The sequence below is a fragment of the Dermacentor albipictus genome, chromosome 1 (assembly GCF_038994185.2).
Source record: "Dermacentor albipictus isolate Rhodes 1998 colony chromosome 1, USDA_Dalb.pri_finalv2, whole genome shotgun sequence".
Lineage (NCBI taxonomy): Eukaryota > Metazoa > Arthropoda > Arachnida > Ixodida > Ixodidae > Dermacentor > Dermacentor albipictus.
In genome coordinates, this window is record NC_091821.1 from 478,003,758 (window position 1) to 478,013,291 (window position 9,534).

Consider the following 9,534-nt stretch of genomic DNA (forward strand, 5'->3'; position numbering starts at 1 on the left):
TGGAGAAAGGCTGTGCCACTCTGGGCCGGTTGCGGAAAAGTTGGCAACTGGACAAATCGTTTACGGTGTAATACGCGGGATGCTGACTGTTTCCGTTCACTCTAAGAAAATACATGAAAGACGAATATGTTCTCTGCAGATGCAGTGACCACTCATCCGATTCAACGTACAGGCTTTCCACTGGGCTTGTTCTAAAGGCGCCTGTGGACAGGCGAATTCCTAAGTGGTGGACAGGGTCAAGCATCTTTAGAGCAGTTGGAGTAGCCGCCTGGTAAACTATGGCTCCATATTCTAGTCGTGTGCGTATGAGGCTTTTGTACAAGTACAAGAGGCACTTTCTATCACTGCCCCAGGTTGTGCGTGAGAGCACCTTTAAGATATTCATTGTTTTCATGCACTTGTCTTTGAGATATTTTATGTGCTGTACAAAGGATAGTTTCGCGTCTAAAATTATGCCTAAGAATTTATGTTCCCTGTTTACGGGCAGACGCTCACCATGCAACACAATTTCAGGATCAGGGTGCAGGCCTCTTTTTCTAGAGAAAATGACACAGGTGCTTTTCTGTGGGTTCAGTCTGAACCCGTTCACATCAGCCCATTTGGAGACCCTGTTAAGACAAAGCTGGATCTGTCGCTCACAGATTGCAAGAGAACTTGACTGAAAACCCATCTGCACATCGTCAACATACGTCGAATAGATGTTATGTGGTATGTGTAGACGAAGAGAGTTCATTTTTACTATAAAGAGTGTGCAGCTGAGCACCCCGCCCTGCGGCACTCCAGTTTCCTGTACAAATTTCTGTGACAGAACAGTGCCCACTCGAACACGGAATGTCCGATTCGACAGATAACTTTCGATAACATTGAACATATTTCCGTGTATACCTAACTGTGAGAGGTCTCTCAAAATCCCAAACCGCCACGTTGTATCATAGGCTTTCTCCATATCTAAGAATACTGATAAGAAAAACTGCTTATGGACAAAAGCTTCACGGATACGTGCCTCGATACGTATGAGATGGTCAGTGGTGGATCGACCCTCCCGAAAACCGCACTGGTATGGGTCCAGCAATTTGTTTGATTATAGGAAGTGTAGTAGGCGACAGTTAATCATTTTTTCGAATACTTTGCATAGGCAACATGTTAATGCTATAGGCCTGTAACTCGATACAGAGGAAGGATCCTTTCCGTGTTTTAGGATTGGAATTACAATAGCCTCCTTCCAAACAGAGGGGATCTCGCCGGAAGACCAAATAACGTTGTATAGGTAAAGGACGGTTTTCTGTGTTTCGGATGGTAGTTGTTTTAACATCTCATATATTACGCGGTCTGAACCTGGGGCGGATGTATTACAACAGTTTAGTGCTGCCTGCAGTTCTGCTATAGAGAATGGATCGTTGTACGCAGCACTTTTAGCAGATTTTCTTTCTAATTTTTGCTGTTCTATTTGTGTTTTGTATTTTAGAAAGGTTTCGGAGTAGTGTGAAGAGCTCGATATGTATTCAAAATGTGCACCGAGGAAGTTGGCTTGGTCTTCAAGGCTTTCTCCGTGGCTATTTACTAGAGGTAAGGAATAGGTTTGTTGCCCATTAACTTTCTTCACTCTATTCCAGACTTTTGTCTCATCTGTGTACGAGTTGATGCTTGATATGAACTTCGTCCAACTCTCTCGTCTTGCTTGTCGGCGCGTTCTCCTTGCCTGGGATTTGACATGTTTAAAATTTTCCAGGTTTTCAGCAGTTGGAGAATCGCGAAATATCGCCCACGCTTTGTTGTGGTTCCTCCGTGCTTGCCTGCATGCATCGTTCCACCAGGGAACACGCCGTTTGGAACTCATGCCGCTCACTTGAGTGATACATTTGCATGCGGCATCAAGTATAAAAGCTGTAAAATATCTAACAGCGTCATCTATGGTTATACCGGACATCTCAGTCCAAGTCATATGTGTAAGAGTTCGGTATTGTTCCCAATCGGCTGAGTCAACCTTCCACCGAGAGACCTGCGGGGGAAGTTGATCTTCTTTCGGGGTTGTTAGGATTATTGGGAAGTGGTCACTCCCATACGGGTTGTTAAGCACATTCCATTTAAAATAGGGTAAAATCGTCGGCGATAAAATGCTAAGATCTATGGCAGAGTATGACTTGTTGGACAGGTTAAAATATGTGGGCTCCTTCGTGTTCAGCAGACATGTTCCAGAGGAAAAAAGCACCTGTTCAATGACGCGACCTCGCGCATCACAGCGTGAATCGCCCCACAAAGTACTGTGTGCATTAACATCACCAAGAATAAAATAGGGGTCCGGGAGCTCATCTATTAATGACTCTAAGTCGCGTCTGTGAAGGTGATGATGTGGTGGTATATACAGAGAACAGATTGTAATGAGTTTATTTAAAAGTACGGCTCGAACGGCCACGGCCTCAAGGGCCGTTTGGAGCTTTAAATGCTGACATGCTATACTTTTGTCAGCAATAATAGCTACACCGCCAGATGCTGCGACAGCATCCTCGCGGTCTTTGCGAAACGTAACATACTTTCGGAGAAAGTTTGTGTGTATAGATTTTAAGTGTGTTTCCTGTAAACACAGCACTTTTGGATTATGTTTGTGGATGAGTTCTTGCACATCATCAAGGTTTCTAAGGAGACCTCTGACGTTCCACTGAATTATTTGTGCATCCATTTTTATAGTAAATTGGTGCTGTGCTTACGGAAACGGCAGTGATGCCTTAGATCACAGAGCTCTTTCGAGGCCCTGTAACCGGGGTTTTGCCCTTTCTGGAGCGTTCAAGGGAGCCTCGCCGCTCCTTAGGCGTTTGGTGCACCTTGAGGACATGTGTAGTGTCCATTGCCTCTAGTGAGGCTCCGGACACGTGCTCTTGCGAGCGAGAAGTTTTCAGAGAGAGTCCCGCCTTGGAGGGCGAGACCCTTGCGCCCACCAGCCCGGAGGTCGATGGGGCATTTTGAGGAATTTGGGTGCGCCGGCTGTTGCCAGCGCTAGAAGATGCGGGGGAGGGTGGGGCAGCCTCGGTTGCACCCACCTTCGGGGTCGGTGGCCCCGTCTGCTGGGTAAGCGGTGCAGCGCTAGCTGCAACCGCCGCGGGGGCAGATGGCGTAACTGCCGACTCACGGCTTGTGGGTCGGACAGCCGCCGGAGGCCGTTGTGACGCTGCCCCCTGACGCGCCACTTCGGCAAAGCTGGCCTTAGGAAGGTATGCAACCCGCCTGCGTGCCTCTTTGAATGATATGTTTTCTTTTACTTTGATTGTGACTATTTCTTTTTCTTTCTTCCAAGACGGGCATGACCGCGAGTATGCGGCATGCTCGCCATCACAGTTTACACAGTGGAAAGCATTCTCACAAGATTCAGAGGAGTGTTCGTGCGCGCTGCATTTCGCACAAGTTTGGCGGCCTCGGCAGCTCTGCCAACTGTGGCCAAAACGCTGACACTTGAAACATCGGAGGGGATTTGGCACGTATGGTCTTACACGGAGCTTGATGTACCCGGCCTCGATTGACTCGGGCAAGACACTTGAATTGAAGGTGAGTATTAGGTGTTTGGTCGCAAGTTCTTTTCCATCTCGCCTCATCTTAATTCTTTTGACATTTATAACATTCTGTTCGCTGAAGCCCTCCAAGAGCTCAGCCTCAGTGAGCTCCAGCAAATCATCGTCCGAGACAACGCCGCGGGAGGTATTCATCGTGCGGTGCGGGGTTACAACTACTTGGGTCTCCCCAAATGATACTAGCTGTGGCAGCTTCTCAAATTGCTTCTGGTCGCGGAGCTCCAAGAGGAGGTCACCGCTAGCCATCCTTGACACCTTATATCCTGGGCCAAAAACTTCGGTAAGGGACTTAGATACTAGGAAAGGGGAGATTGTTCGTACTTGTTTAGCCGGTTTTTCTGCGTGGATTACATGAAAACGAGGAAAATTGTGGACTTGGCGTCCGAAAAACTGAAAGACCTCTTCGGTGCGCCCTCGTTTCTGAGGGCGATCAGGGAGTTTAGGAAAAGCGTTTTCCATATGTACAGTTGGGTTTTCGGCCGCGATGCCGACCACCCACCATGGAGCCCAACAGGGGGACGTGACAGGAGCTCCTGCTATAGAAACCCTGCCAACGCCAGCCGTACATCGCTGCTATAACCAAATACAGCATAACCAAGGCTGGCTAGCTACACAAGGTTAACCCTTGCCGCCGGGAAACTAGGAAGTGAGGAGAAGTGATGAGAAGACAGGAAAGATGTAAAAGACGAGAGAGAAAGACGAAGATTCGAGAGGAGGACAGGAAAAGGCGACTGCCGATTTCCCCCGGGTGGGTCAGTCCGGGGGTGCCGTCTATGTGAAGCAGAGGCCAAAGGGGTGTGTTGCCTCCGCCGGGGGGCCTTAAAGGTCCAGACACCCAGCATTGGCTCAACCCCCAGGATCCCCCTTTCCCCAGACACGGCTAAGCCGCGCACGGCTACACGCGGGAGGGGCCAACCCTCGTGTGCTCGGGTCCGTGGTGTCGCAACCCACCAAACGCCTGCTGACGCAGACGCCCCTGCGGGGTTCCCGAGAATAGAGACTCCCCTTCCACATACAATGAAATCACGAAGTATTACCTTCTTAATCGCAGGGTTTACAGTTTGCCGCATCCTAAACTAAACAGGGCTCAGGTACTAACATTACGCTTACTACAGACTGGTACTTATCCTTGCCCACGGAGACTGCACATGCTTTATCCAGAGACGTATACAGAGCCTCATTGCCAAGATTGTGGTGCTTTAGCCACGCTCGAACACATGCTCTGGTCTTGCGAAATAATTGAAGACTCGGCGATCAAGAATGCGTCCAAGTGGGAGGCTGCACTTCGCAGCCCGGACCTGGATGAACAATTCTGGGCTGTCCAGCAGGCTCACGATGTGGCCGTGAGGCTTGGCCTTCCGCTCCCGACGTGGGAGCGGCCCGCTTAGTGATGAATTATCACTACTTGCAGGACCAAATAAAGTTTTCCTTCCTTCCTTCCTTCCTTCCATTTTTAAAGAAAATTGGTGCTGTGTTTACGGAAACGGAAGTGATGCCTTAGGTTACAGAGTTCTTTCGAGGCCCTGTAACGGGGGTTCTGCCCTTTCTGGAGCGTTCTAGGGAGCCTCGCCGCTCCTTAGGCGCTTGGTGCGCCTTGAGGACGGGTGTAGTGTCCATTGGCTCTTGTGAGGCGCCGGACACGCGCTCTTGCGAGCGGGAAGTTACTAGCGAGGGTCCCGCCTTGGAGGCCAAGACCCCTGCGCCCACCAGCCCGGAGGTCGATGGGGCTCCCTGAGGGATTTGGCTGCGCCGGCCGTTGCCAGCGCTGGAAGGGGCCGGGGAGATTGGGGCAGCCTCGGCTGCGCCCACCTTCGGGGTCGGTGGCCCCATCTGCTGTGTTGACGGAGCAGCGCTAGCTGCAACCGCCGCGGGGGCAGACGGCGTTGCTGCCGACTCACGGCTTGTGGGTCGGACAGCCGCCACAGATGCCCATTCCCGACAAGTCTCGCAAGATCCCGTAACGCCATGTTGTATCATATACCTTCTCCATATCGAGGAATATCGAGAGGAAATACTGTTTGTGTACAAAGGCATCGCGAATATATCCTTCAATGCGCACAAGATGATCGGTTGTTGACCGCCCTTGTCTGAAGCCACACTGATAGGGATCGAGCATATTGTTGAGTTCAAGGGAATGAATAAGTCTGTGATAAATCATTTTTTCAAAAAGCTTACACAGGCAATTTGTTAGATCTATCGGACGATAACTTTCCGCCAAAGAAGGGTCTTTTCCCAGCTTAAGAATAGGAGCTACGATCGCTTCTATCCATGTAGATGGGAGGTACTGCATATCATATTGACCGCAATATGCTGTTTATGTGTTCTCTCCCTCTGTCCCCGTCTTATTTGCGGTCAATACGATATGCAGTAAATACCAACTAGGCCAAAGTGAAGTTCTTCTGTAGATGGGAGGTATCCCGCAGCCCAACAAGTGTTGAAAAGTGCGAGTAGAGCAACTTTGGTGTCATTGTGTAAGTTTCTGATCATGTCATACATGACTCTGTCAGGTCTCGGTGCAGTGCTTTTGCATGTGTTCAAGGCAGCTCTCAACACGGCAATACTGAAAGGCCGGTTATAGGGTTCATTCTGTCTGGATTTTCTTATTATTGGCTTACATTCTTCTGTTTGTTTATATTTGAGAAAGGATTGGGAATAATGGGTTGAGCTCGACACGCTCTGAAAGTGCTCCACAAGTGAGCCTGCCTGATCTTGCAGGGTATCGCCTTGTGTGTTTACCAGAGGGAGTGACTGTGCTGGTCGCCCTCTTATCCTAATAACCCTGTTCCAGACTTTGGCCTCATCTGTGTACGAGTTGAGGCCCGATAAAAACTTCTGCCAGCTTTCTCTTCTGGCCTGTCGGCGGGTTCGCCTGCCTTGGGACTTGACCTTCTTAATGTTAACAAGATTCTCCGCAGTGGGAGAGGCGCGTAGCAACCCCCACGCTTTGTTCTGTTTTTTACGAGCGATCCTACATTCGTCTTTCCACCACTGGACACGCCGTTTGCACGCCAAGCCTTTCACTTCCCTTTACTTCTGATATGCATTTAGATGCGGCATCTATTATGAAGGCTGTAAAATATTCTACTGCAGCATCAATTCCTAACGAAGACATGTCAGCCCATGAGATACTAGTAATAGTTCGAAATTTTTCCCAATCAGCTGTCTCAATCTTCCTCCTAGGAGCCTGTGGTGGATATTCGTTTTCTTTAGGTGATCTTAGCAGTATGGGGAAGTTTTCGCTCCCGTAAGGATTGTTGGTAACTTCCCATTCGAGTTCAGGCAGAATAGAAGGAGAAACCATGCTGAGATCAACTGACGAAAAAGTTTTGTTCGCAAGACAGTAATATGTGGGTTCCTTCTTATTCAGCAGACACGCACCGGACGAAAAAAGGAAATGTTTAATGAGACGACCTCGCGCATCGATACGAGGGTCGCCCCACAGGCTGCTGTGTGCATTGAAATCGCCAAGAACAACATAAGCTTCTGGCAATTCATCTATGAACGACTGAAACTCATGTTTGCTTAATTTGTAGTGTGGGGGTATATAAAGCGAACCAATAGCGATAGGTTTGTTTAGCAGAACAACTCGAAACGCCACTGCACCAAGGGCCGTTCGTAGCTGTAAACGTTGACACGCTATGCTATGATGCTATCGCATCATCGCGATCTTCGCGAAAAGTAACATACTGTTGAAGAAAGTTTGTGTGTTGTGGTTTTAAGTTTGTTTCCTGTAAACATAGCACTTTTGGATTGTGTTCATGGATGAGTTCTTGTACACACGACACGTGCAAAGACCTGACCACCTAATCATCCTGCATGCTATCATGATGGCTGCCACGTGTTGCGTCATCGTTCAACAGCTACAAGGGCGCCACCGACAGCTATAAAAGAAGAAACCACTGCCGACCCCCTCTTCAATTGGCAGCAGCGGCGGTGGAATGCAGACGCCTTCCAACACTTTCTTCTGGAATTTTGCAGGTTGGTTATCGCCACCTCCCTATCATCTACGTATTGATAGACATGTCTTTCGCCGCAGCTGCTGCCACTCTTGCTGCTTTTTAACTAATGCTTTGTTGTAATTCATGATACTTTTTCTGTTCCTTCTTGGTTCCTGTTTTTGCCCCTTTTTGTCGAATAAACACTACGTTGCTTTGGTTGGCGTTCAAGTACCGGTGGACGTAATCTGCCATGAGTGATCTAAGTGTTACCGATTTTGCAAAGTGTGATAAGGCTATAGAAGCTGACTGTCGATCATTAATATGCAGTGACTGTTCGGGGCAGTATCACCTAGGTTCCTGTTTTGGCGTGCCAGAATCTAGGTATAAATCTAAAGGGGACGACTATAAACAGTCTTAGAAATGTACGACGTGCCGTAAAACCACAACCACCGCGTCCAGCTCTAGGGAACCCGATGACAGCACTGTCACGGCGCTTCTGCTCGACATAAAGGGGAAATTAGATGAGCTGCTTCCTCTCAAGATTACTGTAAATGATAAGGAGGCTTTAATAAAGCACATGTCCGCCCAGTATGACAGCGTCCTCGCCTCCGTCGCAAAACACTCTGGCGAAATTAAGCAACTAAGGAACAGAGTCTCGAAACTTGAAGAAGTTAAAGCAGACGTTGAACTCAGGAGAGTGCCTGCGGCTATAAATGACCTTGAATACCACAGTCGAAAGCTAAACCTTGAAATTCATGGGCTGGCTTACCATGAGAATGAATGTCTTATGACCAGAATAAACGCCCTTGCTGCCAAACTGGAACTTGATCCTCTTAACGAGCAGACCGTCTCCGCCATTCACCGTCTTCATTCACAAAAAGATAAGACACTAGCCGTGCTCGTTCGCTTCACGCGATAGTCGACAAGAGAAAAATGGTTTGAAAAAAGGAAAATTATATCAAGGGTAGAACATGATGCCTATATGACCGAAAACCTAACCGGGTATAATAGAGCGTTGCTCAAAGTTGCAAAGGAATGGGCACACGTAAACAATTTCAAATTTGTGTGGCATCGCAACGGAAGAATATTAGTCCGGAATGCAGAACATGCCCATGTACATGTAATCAAGACCGCAACCGATCTCGAAAAGCTCAAAGTATGATCCTGAAGTGTTGTCCCTACGTTTTCCTGTTTTGACATGGCTTCTGTTGACTCGTTACCCCCGTCTGATTTTTTGCATTCTGTTAGACCAAACCATAAAAAATCCAGTCGATGCTTCCATCTCAATTGCCAGTCAGTGAGAAACAAGCATGACATGCTCGACCTTTTTTTCAGCAGTTTGAACTTTCAGCTTGATGTCATTATGTTGTCTGAAACGTGGTATGACCAACACTCGGTCGTATGGCAACTGCCTAAATATCAGTGCTTTACTAAAAACAGAGAAACGTCGCGAGGCGGTGGTGTCAGTGTGCTTGTCCGTGATAACATTGATGCAAAGTGCATCAATGAATTTTGCTGTATTACTGATGACTATGAAGTCCTAACAGTCGTGAGTGCTCGAACTGTCTACTCAGTTTTCTACCGTCCACCAGCGGTAATTTAGACAATTTTTTTTAGTTTATTGAAAAGTTCTTCCTTTACGTCCGTGAATTGCAATTTAAACTCGTGTTGGGTGGTGATTTCAATGTCAATATGATGCTCGACAACCCCATGAAGCGAAATTTTGAGGCAGTTATACACGCACATGGTTGCTTCAATGTCATATCATCACCTACCAGAACTACTCATAATACATCTACGTGTATCAACCTATTCATTACAAACATTGCCTTGAGTAAGATTAAATCGGGAGTGTTTTCCTCTGGTCTTAGTGACCATATGCCTATATATCTGAGCCTGAATCATGCATGTCAACGATCAACTGCTACTGATACCTTCGTACAAGTGATTACGCAGAATGCGTTAGAAAATTTCCATGCCGAATTAGGAAGCATCGACTGGACGGATGTGTATGCCACGCAAATACCGGATGTCGC